Below are 21,840 nucleotides of genomic sequence, written 5' to 3'. Positions count from 1 at the left end.
AGGAGCCACTGAAAAACAGTTACCTGAGAAAAAGTTTTTCTGTGGCCATGTATATGAGTGTTTTGTAGATATAACATTAAAGTATGTCTACTTTATATGTGTAATGTTTTAATGTAATTAAATAATATATTGCTGCATTAGAACATCATAGTAAATGTAATATCTATCTATATGATAGCAGATAATTCACATGTGTATATGCATACACACATATACATACACGTATTTTTCTTTGTATATGTAAAGAGACATATACCAAGTTTTTCAAGGACCAAAATATAGCACTGAATCCAGTGACATCTTTTGCTGTTGATTGTGTGTGTGTGCGTACAAGTGTGTGTATGCGCATGAGCGTGTGTGTAACCACAGGGATGCTAGCTTTTGTTCAGACTCAAATTTATTATTGTTGTTGTATTATCACATTATAATTATATTGTTATTATTATAAATATTATTATTATAAATTTATCAAGATGGTAAGGGTATTGGGAATTTCTTACCTTATGCAAAATAGTGGCTTGGGACAGAACCATCAATTTAGCTAGCAGGAGGGAGGAAATCAAAAGAAAAAGAATCAGTGAGCTTAGGTCTTGTTCAATAGCTACCTAATCTGGGTATGGTTATTCATAGGTTCTTGCATGTATTAAAGGACTGTCAGTATGCCATTATCAGAGAGATGGTTTTTAGTTTCTGCCCAGAAGACAAAAGCCAAGATGTCCAGCAGTTGGCCCCGAAAAATCTAGAAGGCTTGGCAAAGAGAAGTTCAGCAGCCATGTGCTCAAAGAAGATGCCTTTTATAATGGACAGCGAAGCATGACATGCCCAGTGGAGAGAAGAGATGGCCAGATATGGGCATAATGACTTTACCAGAGAACTTGAAAAACCTCCCACCCAAACACCCAGTTCTGATGTATTTTAGTAAGGAAAAAAAAATCCTTGTTTTTTCACTATTGAAATGGTTGTGCACATGCATACATACACATGTGTGTATACATACATATACCCCTTGTATGTTTACATAATTATCCTTCATATTCTTAATTAGGTATTTTATGTATGTATATATGTACATATGTACATCTGTGTGCTTATACATGTGCATACATACATATAGATATTATAGATAGAGATTATTTCATCTTTGCAGATGATGGTACTTAATTGTGAAAAATGATCCTGATATAAGGATACAACTAAAAAGGATGAAAGTTCTTTCACAGTGAAAATGTATGAAGTCGGTCCTTTAATTGATTATTATATCTACTTTCTAAACTTTCATATATGACACTGACTTTTAGATTGAATGACTCTCCAGGATATTTGGAAAGAAGAACATGATTCCTTTTATGTAATATAAATCTGGTGTGTCAGCAGTTGTGCTTTCCTAACCTTCCGCAGCTATATATCAACATCTGATGCTGTGTTATAGTGAATTCTAAAGAATTGTCTCTGCTTTACCTTTTTTGTGATTACTTCATTTCAGCTCATTGTACAAAAACTGCTTATGAAATCAATCTACTTTAGCACAATAATCAGCTTTATCACAGCCTTAATATAGACTGGTGTGGCTGTGTCTAGATTAGCATCACTTTATTGCTGATAAACTTGTTACATCCCAAAGCTTTGTTGATCTTGTTCAGCTGAGTGATATTCAGAAAAGCATTTTAGTTTTATGTACCACTTTCAACTATGCATTTCCCATGAAAGTCTTAGATATTAGGTGGAATTACTGACCAATCACATGAACTCATGAGGAAAATGGAAAGATCCTGCCATATATCTCAGAACAGAATGAAGCTACTGAAATCAAAGTCTTGTGTCATTGACTGCAAGAGTTATTAGCAAGTAGCAAAGGACTAAGAATATTTTTTTGAAATTATAGAGAGCATAGAGGCTTTTTCTTTTTTCTTTTTTGCTTTAGTGATTATATGAAATAAATTAGGATTAGATTTCTTCCACGGAGAGGTCATTTTCCTTTACACTCAAGGAATAGAATTGATTATTTCTAGATGTTAGGGGTGCTGGATCATGACATGAAGGTCCTGCCTGAAAGAATTCGACCCAAGCTTCCTTTCAGCCAAAAACAAGGTTTATTAAAGATCCACCATATTGCCAGACCCTTGAGGAATCTAGGAATCTGCAAATATTGGCTAGATTCTAAGAATCTGAGCATCTTAATGGAGACAAGATGGACCTTATATACAGAAAGATTATAGGAGGGATCTAGGAGTGGCCTAGTATTTTGGGGTGACTGGAGGAAGGACCCAAGGAGATCTGGATGGGAGTGGCTAGTAAACTGTAGTGAACACCTGGGACTTGGAAAATGGAGATTAAGTTTGGGAAATGGCCAGGGGCCATAGGGAGGGCTAGGGTAGGTAAAGGGTAACAGAATTGGGAGATTGGGTGGAGCCACAGTGAAAGGCTAATTGATGGAATTATGGCCTCAGGGGAAAGGCAGAGACCTCCTGAATCAAGTGGGAGAATTTAAGGACAGTACATGAGTTTTTTAGGGCCATATAGACAAATGAGGCCCAAATTGGGACAAAGGTCTCAGTTTGGGCCCATACCCCATCAGAATGACCTCCTTCAAAAAGAGAAGGCAAAAGGATGGAATAAACTTCTCTTCATAGTGAGGAGCTGGACCCTTCATGGAGGAAGTACTTTTTTTTTTCTCTTTTACATAAAGAGCCACCGGTGGTATCAGCAATAGATTATACATTGAAAGTCAGATGAACACATAAGCAGAAATTATTAGTAATTCCATGTGGCAAGGTACTGAGACACTTTTTTTTTAACCTAATACTACCAATAGAGGGGGCAGCTAGGTGGCGCAGTGGATAGAGCACCAGCCCTGAAGTCAAGAGGACCTGAGTTCAAATTTGACCTCAGACCAAACACTTGACTCTTACTAGCTGTGTGACCCTGGGCAAGTCACTTAACCCCAATTGCCTAAAAAGCAAAAAACAAAACAAAACAAAACAAAATAATACCAATAGAGGATTCTGCTGTATTTCCAGGTTTTATATACAGGGCAAGACAGAATCCATCAATATTCCTTAAACCTTATGGATGACCACAAGTATTTCTGGCTATTCATGTGGACATAAATGATGGAAAGCTGAATGCATTACCAAAAATCATCAGGTTTGGGACAAAAAAAGACAGAGACCATAGGAATACATGTAGGGTTTTCTTCCCTAATGAAGATAAAAAGATAGTCCTTCAAAAGGAAAGATAGATTTAAATAGTAAAGAGCTCATTAAGAAGAGAGTGACTATTAATTAAACTTTGACTTTAAGAACATGACTTAAAATATAGCAAGAAAGTACTCCTAGGTAGGGGTGGAATGTCCTCAACAATTAAATTTTTATTTGCCTGGATTCTTGAAAACCTATTCAAGAGGGCTTTAAATTTTAAAGGAATGAGGAAAGAGAAAATGCATATGCATTTAACATCAAAGAGAGTAGATACAATGTAGGAAGAAGAATATCAATATTCACAAGAGAAAAAATTAAGAAAGGAATAAGCCCCCCCAAAAAATAATCAGCAAGTACTTACTGTTGTTCAGTTATGTTCTACTCTTTGTGACTCCATTTGTTTTTGGTTTGTTGTTGTTGTTGTTGTTGTTTGGCAAAGATACTGGAGTGGTTTGCTATTTCCTTCCCCAGCTTATTTTACAGATGAGGACCTGAGGCAAATAGGGTTAAGTGACTTACTCAGGGTCATACAGCTAGTAAGCATCTGAGGCCAGATTTGAACTCAAGAAGATGAGTCTTCCTGATTCCAGGCTTAGCACTCTAACCACTGTGCTACCTAGCTGCCCTAAGCATAAGTTAAGTGTCCTCTATGTGTCTAACACTGCTAGACATTGGAAATAGAACTACAGATAGTAAAATAATCCTAAGTCATAAGGAGCTTACATTCTAATGGGGAAGACAAATGTAAAGTAAAAACAACAAATTAATAAATGCAAATATGTAAAAAAAATCATCAAAGTTTTGTAGGGAGGGCACTACAATTAGGGAGGTATAAAGGTGACTTTATGCAGAAGGTGTTGTCTGAGTTTACATCTTAAAATGCTAACATGTTATGGGAGACTGAAATATAAAGGGAGTACATTCTAGGTAGGCATTGGGAATGAGGGACAGCCAGGAAAGGAACAGAGTTGGGAATGTCATGTGTGAAAAATAGAGCAAATGTTAATTTGTTTTGATCACAGAGTACAGTAAGGAGAGTAATGTCCAATGAAATTGAATAGATTGGTTGGTATCAATTTATGGAGGCCTTTACAACCTAAATATAGTAGTTTCTATTTGATTATAAAGATCATAGAAGACTACTGGAATTAGTCAAATAATAGTCTCATGGTCATATCTGTGCTTAAGGAAAATTATTTTGGTAGCAATGTGTAGTCCATTGGAGTCCACTGGAATGGTGAGAGACTTGGGCCAGGGAGATCAATTAGGAGAGTGTTGCTATTATCTAGGTGAGAGGCAAAGGGAGATTGAACAAAACTGAATTTGTGGATGAAAGGGGTCAAATGTGAAGTATGTGTGTGTGTGTGTGTGTGTGTGTGTGTGTGTGTGTGTGTGTGTTTGTGAAAGAAGAGAGCTCAAGATTTGGATATGTGGGGTGAAGGAGAGGGACTAATCTAGGATAATGCCAAGACTATGAGCTTGAGACATTGGAATGATGGCAGTGCCTTCTACAGAAAAAAGGAAGTTGGAGAGAAAGGAGAGCTTAGGCAGAAAGATAATGAGGTCAGTTTTAGACATGTCAAGTTTAAGATATCTCTGGAATATCCAGTGTGCAAATGTCTAACAGCCAATTGATGAAGCAACACTGAAACTGGGAGGGACTGTGGAATTTTATCTATAGATCTGAATCACTCCCATAGAGACAATAAGTACACCTATGGGAATGTGAGATTACTAGGAGAGTATAGAGGGAGAAGAGCCTAGGACAGAATCTTGGGAAAATCTAACAGAGAGGATATGATGTGTCAGCAAAGCAAACTAAGAAAGAGCCATTGGACAAGTACAAGGGAAATCAAGAGAGGATAGATAATGTCAAGAAAATGTAGATATGACAGAGTATCCATTAGGATGTAAACAACCCAAATGTAGTAAATAGGTTGAAAAGGAGGAGTAGCGACAAAAGATGATTAGATTTGGCATAAAAGAGACATTGCTAACTTTGGATAGTGCAGTTTCAGTTAAGTGTTGAGTTCGAAAGTCAGATTGTAATGTTTTGAGGAATAAGAGGAATGGAAGAGCGAATTAGAAATATAAACAAAGTTTTCAGGGGGTAAAGGTGATTTAGAAACACTAACTCTGGGAGGGCAATGTGATATCATAGATATCATTGAGACTTGTTAAAATATAACCCATGAGTAGAATATAGTTCTGAAAAAATTCAGGAAAACTATGTAAAAAAGACAAGATGCACAAAAGAGATTGGAGGGTGATGTGGCAGCATTGTGTATAGAGTGTATTTTTAATTTTTTTTTAACTAACATTTATTTATTTTTAGTTTTCAACATTCATTTCCATAAGATTTTGAGTTCCAAATTTTCTCCCTCTTCCTAAACTCCTCCCACCCAAAGATGACATGCAATCTGATATAGGCTCTCTATATACATTCTTACTAAATATATTTTCACGTTAGTCATGTTGTAAAAAAGAATTAGAACTAATGGGAGGAACCATGAGAAAGAAGAAATGGAGAGAGAGAGACAGAGAGAGAGAGAGAAGAGAGAGAGAGAGAGAGAAACAAATAGTATGCTTTGATCTACATTCAGACTCCATAATTCTTTTCTCTGGATGTGGATAGCATTTTCCATAATGAGCCTTTCAGAGTTGTCTTAGATACTTGCATTGCTAAGAAGACGTAACTCTCAAAGTTAGTGATCACACAATATTTCCGTTATTGTGTATAATGTTCTTCTGGCACTTCACTCAACATCAGTTCGTGTAAGTCTTTCCAGGTTTTTCTGAATTTCACCTGCTCATCATTTCTTATAGCACAATAGTATTCCATTACATTCATATATCACAACTTGTTCAGCTATGCCCCAATTGATGGGCTTCCCCTCGATTTTCAATTCTTTGCCACCACATAAAGAGCTACTATAAATATTTTTTTACATGTGAGTCTTTTTCTCATTGTTATGATCTCTTTGGGATACAGAGCTAGCAGTGGTATTGTTGGGCCAAAGGGGATGCACATTTTTATAGCCCTTTGGGTATAGTTACAAATTGCTTTCCATAATGGTTGGATCAGTTCACAACTCCACCAATAATGAATTAGTGTTCCAATTTTCCCAAATCTTCTCCAACATTTATCATTTTACTGTTTTGTCATGTTAGTCAATCTGATAGTTGTGATGTGGTACCTCAGAGTTCTTTTGATCTGCATTTCTCTAATCAATAGTGATTTAGATCATTTTTTTTTCTTGACTATACATAAGCTTTAAGTTCTTCATCTGAAAACTGCTGGTGCATATCCTTTGACCATTTATCAATTAGGGAATGACTTGTATTCTTAAATATTTGAATAGTTCCTTATCATTCTTGACTAGTTCTTTATAGATTTTAGAAATGAAGACTTTATGAGAGACACTAGTTCTAAAAATTGTTTCCCAGATTTTTGCTTCCCTTCTAATCTTGGTGCATGGTTTTGTGTGAAAACTTCTCAATTTAATGTAATCAGAATTATCCATCTTGCCTTTCATAATCTTCTCAATCTTTTGTTTTTATCATAAATTCTTCTCTTCTCCATAATGAAATTCTGAAGATGCAAAGAGAAGGAAAATTGTGAATGGCTAAAAAGGCTAAGATGGATGCCTGGAGAATTTAGCAACTAACTTAGACTTCAAAAAGACATATAAAGGGGAAGTTAGGCGGCATAGTGGATAAAGTGCTGGCCCTGGAGTCAGGAGGACCTAAGTTCAAATCCATTCTGACATTTGTTACCTTTGTGACCCTGGGCAAGTCACTAAACCCTGATTGCCTGCAAAAAAATAGAGAGAAAAAAGACACGTAAAGTTTGTAACCAGGGTTTTATTTTTCTTCCTTTGCCATTTGGAAGGAAGTGGTAGACACAAAAGGTACATCTTCTTTTGGAAAAAAAAATTATAAAGGAGATAAGTACAGAAGAAACAAGTAGGTATTAGAGGCTGAATGTAAACATGTGACACATTGTCATAAAAATAATATCTTGGGTAGCAAAGTTCAGAAACAGATAGGGACAGTAAGGAAAACTTGAGAGAATGAAAAAAGAGATTTGTTTGTTTTTATATTGTGTTGGTGAAAAAGGAAGAAGAAAATAAGAATGAGACCAATGCTTGGTAGATGGGCGGAATGACAATGGATAGTGGAGAAAGGATGGAGATACTCAAACTCTAATTTTGTTTTTATTTTCCATTCCAAGGAAACTTTGAATTGGTAAAACCATACCAAATGGTAACTAATAGGAAATATATATGTAACATAAAGGGTATCTCTCTGCTTTTGACATATTCCGGTAATTAGCCCCAGGTGAGCTACATCCCAAAGTTCTCTGCTAACTATGAATGTCATTCCGTTGTCAGAAAGGTAGGGATAATAACAGATGTGCAACAAGATAGAAAAGGATGACTTACTCCAGTTTTCAAAAGGAAGAAACTATATTCCCCAAAGTCTAGTACCTGGGCTTTGAGTCTTCATAAAATTTTGGTATATGTTATTAAAAGCATTATTACAGAATTTCCCTATACAAAAAGGTCAGTGCCTCTACACTGCCTATTGGAGGACTGCAAGCAAATCCATTTAGGGATAGCCCATTTGGGGGCTTTGATTTTTGTTCAGGTATGAGTTAGACTACTTGCTCCCTATTGTCTCTCCCAACTCTGAGGTTTTGTGATTCTGTCATTTTTTCATGCTGTAAAACATCTGTGATAAATTACATGTTACATTTCATATGTGTCTCAACATTATGGTCATCTGTAGAGAAATTCCTGAACACTTTCTCCTGTCCTTTGGTGATGCTTATAGTTTTTTGAATTAGAATAGTTGCAAATATAATACAAAAATATATTTGGACACTAAGATCTTTGTCATTTAATGGTGCTTAAATAGGAATACAAGGAAAATGTTGACTTAGATTGAATATCATTCAGAATTGTATTTATTACCCTTGGTCAAGGGGAATGATTTGTATAGGATTTCATCTGTAATTTGTCGTAACACAATGTTATGGCTCTAGAGTATTGTTAAAATGTTGGCAAACTTCTAAGGAGGAAAAAAAATCTGTTTAGTAGCTGCCAGTACCTAACATAAATTATATTCCATGGTATATCTGAATGTAGTATGGAGAATTTAATATGAAAAAAATACAAATTCCTCACATTGGCATTTAAAGTCCTCCATAATCTTTAAAAACAAAGAAAATCCCTTTTTATTGCCTTAAACTTTCCTTACTGTCTCCAGCTGTTTCCGAACTTTGGTGGCCCAGACATTTTTATGACGGTGGCCACACACTTACTACTCAGACTCCATTACCTATCTTTACTTTCTTCTTCTGTCCATAGCTCCTTTTTAGTTATTTTAAATTGAATTATAGCTTCTCTCTACCATCCCCTTCCAAATGAGAAAATCTCTCTCTCTCTCTCTCACTCTCTCCTCTCACACACACGTATGCTGTATGTATGTATGTATGTATGTATGCATACTTACATCCCTTCAATAATAACAGCTAATATTTTAGAGCACTTTATAATTTCCAAAGCACTTTAAATTTTAATTTATTTGAGCCTCAGAACAACCCTGTGAGGAAAATGCTATTATTAGATCCCCATTTTACAGATGAGGAAACTGAGAATGAAAGCTTAAATGACTTACCAGGGTTACCCATGTGCTATGTGTTCTAGCCAAACTGATCTAATAACTGTTATCCCTCAAATTTTAAATTCATTTGCTATTTCTATGCCTTTACACACTGCCTCCTTTGCCCAAAATATACTCCTTGTTTGCTTGTACCTCCCAGTAAATCTAGTTTCCTTCAGTCCTTAGCTTAGTCACCATGTCTTATGTAAAGTCTTCCTTTAAATTCATTCCCCTCAATTATTAGTAGCTATTCTTCATATTACCTTAAATTTATCATGTGTCATGTCATCTCCCTCCCCCCACTCCCCATTTCCCCTACAATTTCAATAGAATGTTCTTAAGGTCAGGGAATGTTTTGTTTTGGTCTTTGTATCTCCAGCACCTATCACTGATGGGGTATGGGCACAAACCCAGACCTTCATCCTTTATCCCAAAGGGAATCTGGCTCCCATTTGTCTACGGGCCCCAGAAAACCTTTAAACTTTTCTTACTCTGGTCTCAAACAGTTCTTTATGGACTCCCTTTATCTCCCTTTGAAAGCCCCAGCCCCACCTTTTGATCTTATTCAAATGCCTTTCAAACGTCTTCCTTCCAGTACCTCTCATTATCTGTTCCTATTGTCTATTCAATCTCTTAGACATTCCAATCAAAATTCTCTACTAGGCCCTTTTCCCAGCCCCTTCCCTGGTCACTCAAAGTTACTTTAGTGTATATAAGATCCACACTGGCCCCCATTCAAAGGCTGAGACTCTCTCATGCCCAAAAGGCTAAGACTTTCTTGTGCCCGCTTATCCCTATGGGCATTACTAATGTTCAGATTACTTAAGAGTCTGGCCTGTAGGTTTATCTCTAATAAACTTTTCCTATGACTGAAAGAAGATTTGGGTTGAATTCATTCAAGCAGGACCCACATTGTGATCTCAGGGTCCCAGCACCCCTAAACCTCTAGACCTCATCATCACTATGTCACATACATAGTGCATTAATAAGTTTTTATTGCTTTGAATGGAATTGAGGTCGCTCAATAGCCAATTCTTGATAGACTCTATATAGATGCAGATATAGATAAGATACATATACATACACATATATGAAAAACAGTTTTGAACTTACCAATTAAACATGGTGATTGAAGGGAAAAAAAAAGATGCACAAAAAAATTTGTATTGCAAATTGAAGCAATGATCAAAGATAAAGGAGAGAGAAGAAAAAGGTCTGTCACTGTAATGATACTTATGCTATTTTGGTGGCATCAAAACAAAAGACCTCCCTTTTTGGTTAGTACCTTTTGATTCATTTCTCTCCTGCTTGATTGACATTGAAAGTAAAACATCCATTAACTACTTTAGTTTTATTTTTTCTCTATGTCAACTATCCAATCAAACAAAGTGCCTCCTATGTGTCAGGCATTGTCATAAGTACTGGTGATATAAAACAAAATTTAGGTAGTTTCTGCCTTGAAGAAGTTTATATTCAACTGGGAGACAATAAATGTTCACAAAAAGTAAATTCAGAATACATACAAAATAAATGCAAAGTCATGGGGGAACACTGACAAATAGTATTATCAAGAAAGTTTATTTAAAGCAGGAAATATTTGAGTTGACTCTTGACAAAAACTAGAGGTTCTAATAGGTGGAAATGAAAAAGGAAACCATTCCAAATTTAACATATCCTTTGTGCAAATATACAGAAGCAGATTACTTTAAGACAGAAGAGTATGAAAGGGGAAATGCTGTGCAATTTTCATGGAAAGATAAGGTAGAATCACATCATATAGTACTTTGAATTCCACAAACAAGAATTTGCACATCATTTAGGAGGAAATAAGAAACATTGAAACTTCTTGAGCAACAAATGACCTGGTCAGACCCATGTTTTATGAAATGGGGAGAAGAGAGGCTAGAATCACAGGTGGGGAACCTGCAGACTTTAGGCCACATATGGACTTCTAGGTCCTTTGGGGAAGGCTTTTGACTGAGTCTGTTGAGGTCTAGGGTGGCTGAGAACTCCAAAATTGAAGGGCAAGTGATTCAGGTCCTGCCTCGAATGAATTTGACTCAAGCTTTCTTTCAGTCTGAGACAGGGTTTATTAAAACACCAGTAGGGTGGGCAAAATTTTAAAAATCTCCCATACTGGCCAGATTTTAAGAATCTGAGCCTTTGTAATTAGAATACAAGCAGGCCAGACTCTTAAGGAATCTGAATAGAAACAAGTTTATTATATTGCCAATAGAAGTGGGCCAGACTCTTAAAAAAATCTGGGCAATTTAATGGGGGCAAGATGGACACTTATATACAGTGGTCAAGGAGTGGCCAATAGCTTGGGTGACTGGGAGATAACAGAGAAGGACCCTGAAGGGGTGGGTGCCCCAGGAAACACCAGGGATCCTGACAATACAAACATACATACATATTCCAGGGAAACAATTCAATTCACTTCTAATTTGATATGAATGTCACTGTTATCTGAACTGGTCAAAGGAGGGAAAAATGAATGTATACACTCACAGTTGGATATAAAAATATATTTCACTCAAGAGGGAAACTGGAGAGAAATTGGAGAATGAGGATATATAAGAAGGTGGGTAGATTAAAAGAGTGATTAATCTTAAAAAAACTCTAATATGTACAAATGTATCTATGGCAGCTCTTTTTTGGATAGCAAAGAATTGGAGATTGAGGTAGTATTCACCAATTTGAAATTGGTTGAACAAGTTATAATATATGAATATGATATAATATCATTGTGTCATAAGAAATTGTAAAGGGGATATTTTCAGAGAAATCTAGTTAAGACTTGTAGGAACTGATGCAAAGTAAAGTGAGTAGAACAAGGAGGAAGGCATATACAGTGACAACAATATTGCAAAGATTTACAAATCTGAACAATTCCTGATAGAGTACTGACTCAGAGAACAGATCGTGATATAATTTTTTGGAGGGATATGTTCAGTGTGAGAATATGTTTTTATTGATTATGTATGTTATAGCAGGTTTTGGTTTGGTTTTGGTTTTTGTTGGTGGTGGTGTTTTTTGTGTGGAGAGGGTTTCTTTCTTTTTCAACTGAGAGGGAAAAGAGGAGGGAGACAAGGCAGATTGCTGATTTTTTTAAAAATGATGATTTTTAAAAATAGAGACAACAACAATTCCCCGGAGTTGATTAAGAAAATGATATACTAAGATTTGCATGTAAAAAAATCATTTAGTGGTCAAAGTGGTGAGAGATTTCAAGCAAGGAGTACAATTGAAGGCTCTTTTAATAAATCTAAGTGAGAGGTGATGAGGGTTTACACTAAGGCACTGACTCTGGCTGATTAGGTTGATGTTTAAATTTCTTCCACAATCTCCCAAATTCCTGAGTGTTGAAAGCCTGCCTATCCTTCGATCACTCTAAAGAGGAAATCACATCCCAGGATATAGAAGTAAGATAAATCTTTGGCTTTTTTGCCAACATCAATAGTCCCCATTTCTTACCACTTCCATTCTCTTCCTTGAAGTTCTAATTTCAGTAGGATTTAACGTCTCCAGTGGGATGTCAAGTTCAGAGGCAGTATTTCCCACCTGAACCTTAAGTCTCCATCCCATTGAGAGAAAGTAATATACTATTCTATTAATAACTTATGGCATCCATCCTTTTCCTCCAACTTTTATTAACAACCCCTCTGAAAAAAAAAAAGTCAGTCTCTGATGGGTGTAACTGAGTAAAAATCTTCTCGTAGGCCCAAGGCATCTACCTGGGCAGGGACATTTGCTTTAATTTATAAACAAGATTAAGGGTAGGGAGTCTTACTTCTTTTTTTAATCCATAAATAAAAGCCAGCCCCCACTTTGGGACATGTCTCCTTGTTCTTTGATCCTATCCATTAGGGTTTAGGGCAGACCTAGCTCTAGAAGGAGAAAACTAGCCAGAGATTTGGGTGGAAATGGCTTCTCCTCCCCAGATGCCCTGAGGTTTCTGAGTCTCAGGATTAAACCATGTTCTCAGCAGGAGAAGTTGAATTTTAGCCCACCTCCTCATTAAATGTCCACCAATCAGGGTTGAGTTTAACTTATCTGGGAGTTCCCTGTTAGAAAGTCCATACCTGATTCATGGTGTTTCTGAGAGAACCACTGATCAACAATTTATTGATTCTTGGCCACACTAAAAATTGAAAGATCATTTATATCTCTGTCACATTGGTAAGTGTACAAAAGACAATTAATTTTCATTTTATTCATGTTGGCAATCCAACTTTTCTATAACTGTTAGGAGTGAGAGGATCTTGGTTTTTGCAAAATATTTACTCTCCCTGCCCTGCTCCTTAATATCTATCAGACTAATTTTATAGGGTCAATGGGAGCTTTTCTTTCTTAGTTGAGAGGGATCCCCATATACAATTGAAATGTTAGAGCTAAAAGGTAAAGAGTCCCATATCTGACCAAACAATCACTTGATGTTTCCTTTTTTCCTGCTCAAATCATACTTTCCCCTCTTTATCTACAAAATTAACTGTGAAGTCATTGCAATCCAACTCTGCAGATTATTAACAGCTATCTTATCTAAGATCTAACTCAGACCAGTCCAGTAATTCAGGCTTGGGAATATAATACAACTTGTAAATAATAACATGAAATAAAAACTATCTTAGTTATAACAAAAGATTAGAAGCATATAATTCCTTTTAAAAATTACATCCTGATCTCCTCTGCATTTATATTCACCATAGTTACAAAGTTTGGTCAGAAAGACATCCTGTGGGGAAGCAGGAATTGTTGCCAAATCCCAGGAAGAACAACTTGAAGTAGGATTCAACTGCCTATAAGGTTTTATCTCCACAGGATTCTCTCTGCCATCCCATGGAAACTTCTTTACTTGGATGCTCATTCTATCCCTGGACTACATTGGGAATCATCTTGTAATTGGTAGGTTTCTCCTAGAACCTTTAATTTGAGAAGGGTGTCCAGCCCAATGACATCTTCATTTGTTTCCAGAACTTTCTTTACTACCACTCTTTTTCTCCATCCACATACTCTTACCTTTTCTGTCCCCACTTTTTAAGCTCCTTTTTATGCATTATTTTCCTCCTTTAGAATGTAAATTCCTTGACAAATGAGACTATCATTTTTATTCCTTATATTTGTTTTTCCCAGCATTTAATACGGTACCTGGCACATGTTAAAGGCTTAATAAATGCATGATGGCCACGTGACTCTTATTCCCTTAGACCTTTGGACTAATTAAATCTTTAGGACAGCTTCCTTGTCTCCTTAAAGGGAAACCATTCCACTACTTTGTGAAACATATGTTATTCTTATCACATGGAAAATGACTGAACAAATTATGATATGTGAATGTAATGGAATAGCACTATTCTTTTAAAAAAATTGAAGAGGACAGATTCAGAAAAAAAAAAAAAACCTTTGAAGATTCTTATGAACCGAACCAAAGTGATATAAACAGAACCAGGACAACAATTTAGACAGCTATGAAATAATGATAATGATATATATAATAATTCATATTCGTATAGTGCTTACTATGTTATGTGTCCAGCATTGCGCTAAGCTCTTTATAATTATTATCTCATTTGATCCTCAGAACCACTCTGGTAGGTAAGTGTTGTTTTTATGCCTTTTTTATGGTCTTTTGTAATTTTTTTATTTTTAAATTCCAATTCACAGTACACAGTATAAAATATGGCCTAAATTAATTTCTTGTCATATTTATAACCAGTTTTGCTAAGTACATTTGTTAAATAATGAGTCATTTTACCATTTAAAAAAAATTAGTGTGCAAAGAATTTCTGAGAGTTCTTTGTTTCTTTTTCCACATTTTTTTAATTAATTTATTTTGATTTATCAACAATCACTTCCATATGCTTTTGAGTTGAAAATTTTTCTCCCCCTTCCTTCCTCCCACCCTCCCCAAGACGGCACACAATCTGATACAGGCTTTACATTTACAAACCCATTAAACATATTTTCCCATTAGTGAAGTTGTAACTAAAAATTAAAACCAATAGGAGGAACCATCAGAAAGATGAAACAAAACTCAACAGAAGGTAAAAATAAGTGAAAGCAATTCAACTTCCATAGTTCTTTCTTTGGATGTGGACAACCTTTTCCATCCCGAGGCCTCTGGAGATGTCTCAGATCCTCGAAATGCTGAGAAGGGTTCAGTTTAACAATCTTAGTCATTGCATAACGTGGCTGTTATTGTGTACAAAGTCCTCTTGGTTCTGCTCACTTCACTCAGCATCAGACCATATAAGTCTTTCCAGGTTTTTCTGAAGTCAGCCTGTTCCTCATTTCTTATAGCACAATAATATTCTATTACCTTCATATATCACAATTTGTTCAGCCATTCCCCAATGGATGGGCATCCTCTCAATTTCCAATTCTTTGCCACCACAAAAAGAGCTGCTATGAATATTTTTGTGCATGTGGGTCCTTTTCCCATTTGTTTGATCTCTTTGGGATATAGCCCTAGAAGTGCTATTGCTGGATCAAGGGTATGCACATTTTTGTAGCCCTTTGGGCATAGTTCCAAATTGTTCTCCAAAATGGTTGGATCATTTCACAACTCCACCAACAATGTATTAGTGTTCCAATTTTCCCACATCTTCTCCAACATTTATCATTTTCCTGTTTTGTCATGTTGGCCAATCTGATAGGTGTGATGTGGTACCTCAGAGTTGTTTTGATTTGCATTTCTCTAATCAATAATGATTTAGAGCATTTTTTCATATGACTATAGATGGCTTTAATTTCTTCATCTGAGAACTGTCTGTTCATATCCTTTGACCATTTATCAATTGGGGAATGGCTTGTGTTCTTATAAATTTGTCTTAATTCTCTATATATTTTAGAAATGAGGCCTTTATCAGAGAGACTGGTTGTAAAAATTCTTTCCCAATTTTCTACCTTCCTTCTAATCTTAGTTGCATTGGCTTTGTTTGTGCAAAAACTTTTCAATTTAATGTAATCAAAATTATCCATTTTGCTTTTCATAATGTTCTCTATCTCCTGTTTGGTCATGAATTCTTCTGTTCTCCATAGATCTGATAGGTAAACTATTCCTTGTTCTCCCGTTTACTTATGGTATCAGCCTTTATATCTAAGTCATGAACCCATTTTGACTTTATTTTGGTATATGGTGTGAGATTTGGGTCTATGCCTAGTTTCTGCCATACTCTTTTCCAGTTTCCCAGCAGTTTTTTTCAAAGAGTGGGTTCTTATCCCAGAAGCTGGGGTCTTTGGGTTTATCAAATAATAGATTACTATAGTCATTGACTACTGTGTCTTGCATATTTAACCTATTCCACTGATCCACCTCCCTATTTCTTAGCCAGTACCAAGCAGTTTTGATGATTGCTGCTTTATAATACAATTTAAGATCTGGAATTGCTAGGCCACCTTCCCCTGCATTTCTTTTCATTAGTTCCTTTGATATTCTGGACCTTTTGTTTTCCAAATGAATCTTGTTATTATTTTTTCTAACTCTATAAAATAATTTTTGGTAGTTTGATTGGTATGGCACTGAATAAGTAAATTAGCTTAGGTAGGATTGTCATTTTTATTATATTAGCTCAGCCTACCCATGAGCAACTGATGTTTTTCCAATTATTTAGATCTGATTTTATTTTGTGAAAAGTGTTTTGTAATTGTGTTCATAGAGTTCCTGGGTTTGTTTTGGGAGGTAGACTCCTAAATATTATATAATGTCTACAGTAAGTTTAAATGGGATTTCTCTTTCTATCTCTTGCTGTTGGGCTTTGTTGGTAATATATAGAAATGCTGATGATTTATGTGGGTTTATTTTATAGCCTGCAACTTTGCTAAAGTTGTTTATTATTTCAAGTAGTTTTTTACTTGATTCTCTAGGATTCTCCAAGTATATCATGACGTCATCTGCAAAGAGTTGTAGCTTTGTTTCTTCTTTGCCTATTCTAATGCCTTCAATTTCTTTTTCTTCTCTTATTGCTAAAGCTAAAGTTTCCAGTACAATATTGAATAACAGTGATGATAATGGACATCCTTGTTTCACCCCCGATCTTATTGGAAATGCTTCTAGTCTGTCCCCATTACATATAATGCTTGCTGAAGGTTTTAGATAAATGTTATTTATTATTTTAAGGAAGACTCCATTTATACCTATGCTTTCTAGTGTTTTTAATAGGAATGGGTGTTGTATTTTATCAAAAGTTTTTTCTGCATCTACCTGAGATGATCATGTGGTTTTTGTTGGTTTTGGTGTTGATATGCTCAATGATGCTGACAGTTTTCCTAATATTGAACCAACCCTGCATTCCTGGTATAAATCCTATCTGGTCATAGTGTATTGTTTTTATCCCTTTTAATAGTTGAGGAAACTGAGACAAACTGAAATTGAGTGATTTGCTCAGGCTCACACAACTAGTAAGTGTCAGAGGTCAGATTTGAGTTTATATAAATGACTTAAGATCAATCTTGAACACAGTGATATCACAAGACTGTTAATAATTTATACTTCCAACTTCTCTGGCAGAAAGGTCATAAACCAAAGGTATAAAATTTTCAGACACAACATGTAGATTTGGCTTTTGTGACTGCAGTTATTTATAGCAAACAAAGATTTCTATTTTATCTTATTTTTTTGAGAGATGACTGCTCCAGGTTTATAGATAGTAATAGTAATAACTTTTAAAAGGAAGAAAAAGTACAAGCACATTAATGAGTCATTAAAAATAAACAGAAAAAAGACAATGACAAGCAGGACAATGTTAGAACTACCATGTTAAAATTGAAATGTATGAAAATGATAACAGTAAACTATTAATAATGGGTATCTAAAGTTTCATTTATAGTCCCTTTTCTGTTGTATGGAAAATATTCATGTTTGCTGATGTTTGTCAATTTCATAAAAATCAAAAGGATTTTATTTTAAATTAAGATACTAAAGTGTGGCAGAGATTGTGATTTTCATTAGTGATGGAATTACCTTCACCAATAAAGTAATGGGCCTTTTAATTCTTAATTGACCATAATTTGAATTCTATACCATCTGTATTAGTTGGGACTTTTCCTAATTACCATGAATATTTTAATAGACCACTATTGATAGTTAACATTAATGTGTCCCTGGAATTTTAAAGTATAAAAATATTGCTATTCACTTTATTAGGGATCTCTTGGCACCAGGATGCAAAGTCCTCGCTACTGATTAATAATGGTTTATTAGAATTAGAATTCAGGTACTTTATTTTTTCTATGCAATCTTGATTATCTATGGATCAAATGAGAAAAAAAAGGTGCTATATAACTGTTTGAAAACCAGCTGTGAAGTCAGGAATACCTAGCTTCAAATCTTGCCTCTGTCACATATGGACTGCATAACCATGGGAAAGTCACACACTCTCAGTGCCCCCAGACAATTCTCTGAGACTATACATTGCATATGAGTTGCAAATCTGCAGTGATCAAAGGAAATTCCTCCCTGAAAGCTTCCTAAACTGATGAAATCAGATCCAAGCTTACTCTCTACCCTTCCTCCCAACCCCCAACACACACACACAGACACACACACACACACACACACACACACACACACACACACACATATATACTCACATATGAATTGAATAAACCTAAGGGACATTTCTCAAAACAAGTATATTTCAACTACAAGCTCTCATTCTCCAGGCTAACATTCAAATTTTATCTCATGTCTAGAATGGAATATTTCACAGTTCATTTTTTTTTTGTTTTACAAATGGGCTACCAATTATAATATTCCAATTAACAGTTAAAGACAGCCAACCATGTTTCTGACAATAGAAACCACAAAAAATGTAATTGTTTTGGAAGTTTCAAGGAATGAAATTTAGAGAACTGATGCTCAGGAACTAATTTCCTTGGTTTCTGATTGAGGGATAGCCTGACTGTTTTTACATATCTCTGAAAGTCCTAACATTTCTTATCACTTTGTATTTGCAAAATTTCTATGACAACATAATGATAAAAATACAATATTTCCATTGTAGACTTAAAGAATAACATTTGTTGAATATCTTAATTGAATTTTTGCAGATAAAAAGTAGCTATACCATGGAGTTAATAGAGGAAGGAAGGGAAAGGGGGGGGAGAAACATTTCTGTCATACCTACTATGTGCAAATCACTGTGCTAAGTGCTTTATAATTATTATTTCATTTGATCCTTCCAACAATCCTGCAAGTTAAATGCTGCTGTTATCCCGATTTTACAGTTGAAGAAACTGAGTCAATAAAAGGTTAAATGATTACTCAGAGTCACAAAGCTAGTATCAGATATCAAATTTGAACTCACGGCATCCTGATTCTAGATCTAGTGCTCTCTCCATTGTGAAACCTACTGCCTCAAGCAGAGTATGAGGCTTCTAGCACTGGAATCAGAAAGACAGGAGCTCAAATCCTGCCTAATACTAGCTCTATGATCCTGGGAAAGCCATTTAACCCTTATCCCTCAGTTTCCTCATCTGTTAAATATGGATAATAATAGAACCTACCTTATAGGGGTTTTTTTGTGAGCATTGAATAAGAATACATGTAAACCTTAAAGCTCTATATCAATACTACCTATTATCAAATACATTCTTATAAATTTATTATACTGATCAGTCAATCACCAAGCATTTATGAAACACTTATCATGTGATAGGTAATGTGCAAAACTGTGAGGAGACAAAGACAATAATGCAAAGCTTCCTGGCCTCAAGAACCTTGATATATATGAATACGGGTATATACAAGGTAGATTTATGCTAATTTTAAGAGGAAGGCACTTGCAGCTGAGAGGATGAGGAAAGGCTTCACATAGGTAGCACCTGAGTTGAGTTGAAGAAATCTAGAGACACTAAGAGGTGGAGGTGAGGAAGGAGTACAGAAATGGGGGGCAGTCAGACCAAAGGCAGAAAAGAGAGATGGAGTGCTGTGTATGACAAATATCAAAAAGTATAGTTTAGAGGGATTGCAATGTGTCTACAAGGAAGAGTTGTGTAATAAAGTTGAAAAGATAAAGCGTGATTAAGTTGTGAAGGTATTTAAAAAACAAAGAGGGGAGTTTATATTATATCTTAGATGTAATACATGTTAACTTTGGAGAAAGCAGCTTTAGTTGAGTGTATAGTTGGGAGCCATATTGTAAAGGATTGAGAAATGATTGCTTAGAAAGGAAATGGAAGCAATGAAAGTAGACAGTTTTTTTTTTTTCTGGGAGTTTGACTTAGAAAGGAGAGTTATAGAACATACATTTATAATCCAGAAGGGTCTGGTTAGGGTTTTACATCTTAAGAGTGGAGGAGCCTTTTTTTTTTTGCAGGAAGGAAGGACCCAGTAGATAGAAATTGAAGATTAGAAACAGGATGAGGATGATTGGAGGAACATTCTGCTAAGAATATGAGAGGAAATGATTTCAAGCATGCGTGTGAGGGGAAGAGCCATTTTTTCATTGAACACTAAAGTAAATGATGAGAGAATGAGAATGAAAGAGGAGGAGAGGGTGACAGTGAATGGTCTCTATTTTCTCATACTACTTAGATAAGTTTAATAAGGCTCACCTGTTTATTCAAAAGTTTGAGCAGTTTCCATTTCATGAAATTAATGTAATAAGATATGGAGGACATAATAGTCTTATCTCACGCAAAAAAAAAATTGTAATCCATAAATAGCTCATAAAGAAGAAAAAAAAATAACCAGGATCAGAGGAATTCATAAATGAATTCTGTCAAACCTTTAAAGATCAATTAATTATAATAATACAAAAGCCATTTTAAAATTGGAAAATAAGAGATCCTACAAAATTACTTCTTTGATGCAAATGTGGAAGTGACATCTAAACCAGACAGAGGTGAAACAAGAAACAAAACTATAGACCAATAACACTAAATATTAATAATAATAAATAATTTTAAGTAAAATGTTAGCAAGGAGACTAAAGCACAAAGACTAAAGAGAATGTAAATTTCAAAGATTATACGCTATGATAATATTGGATTTATATGAGGCATGCCAGGTTGGTTCAATATTATGAACATTATAAACATAATTTACCATATTAACAGCAAGACAAGAACAAGAAACTTTATCAATAGATATGGGGAAAACTTTTGATAAGATATACTACCCTTTTCCCATTTAAAAAACAAAACAAAACCTAGAAAGCATAGGAAAAAATGGATCCTTCCAAAACTTGATAAGTAGTATCTGCCCAAAAAGATAGGAACCAGCATTATTTATGAAAAGGATAAACTAGAGACCTTTCCAATAATATCAGAGATTAAAGTAAGGATGCCCATTATAACCATTACTATTTAATATCCCTCAAAAAAAAACTTGAGGGCAATAAAGAGAGGAAATATAGAATACTTTTGCCAATATGTTCATAATAATCTAATTGCTTAACTCATTATTATGTCTGTGCTTGTGAAGATTTAGGCAAGAAACTAAAAAAGCATAGAGGAAAAGCTTACCTAGCACCTCACATTAGTGTCCATTGAAGGCAAATGGAAGAGAAACAGAAAAACAAAATGATTTGAGAAATAAGCAGATGACTAAGAAGATGGCATATAAGAATATTTTTTTGACCTCTTGACAATAGCTTAGAATATGGAAGTGACAGACTCTTGGTCAAAGATGTAGTATACCAAACAAACAAAGGGGGTAAGATTTGTCAGGTAGCTTAAAAATTAAATAAAATAATTTTATTTAATTTTAAGTATTTTTGTGAATTTACATGATCAAAATTTTGTCCTAGTATTGCTTTGGCTAATCCTGGAAAGACATTCCAATTTAACAAATTACATGTATAAAGAAAAAAAAATCTGCAAAACTGATTAACACATGGAAAATGTGAAAACATAGCAAAACTGATTTAACACATGGAAAAAAATACCATGAAAATCACAATTTCCATGATGGAGTGGGGAAGGGATGTTTTCTCATATCTCTTCTTTGGCCCTATGCTTGTTCTCTGTAATT

This window comes from Phascolarctos cinereus, unplaced genomic scaffold (genome assembly GCF_003287225.1).
Source record: "Phascolarctos cinereus isolate Bilbo 61053 unplaced genomic scaffold, phaCin_HiC Scaffold_4;HRSCAF=312, whole genome shotgun sequence".
Lineage (NCBI taxonomy): Eukaryota > Metazoa > Chordata > Mammalia > Diprotodontia > Phascolarctidae > Phascolarctos > Phascolarctos cinereus.
Note: the sequence above shows the minus strand (reverse complement) of the source record.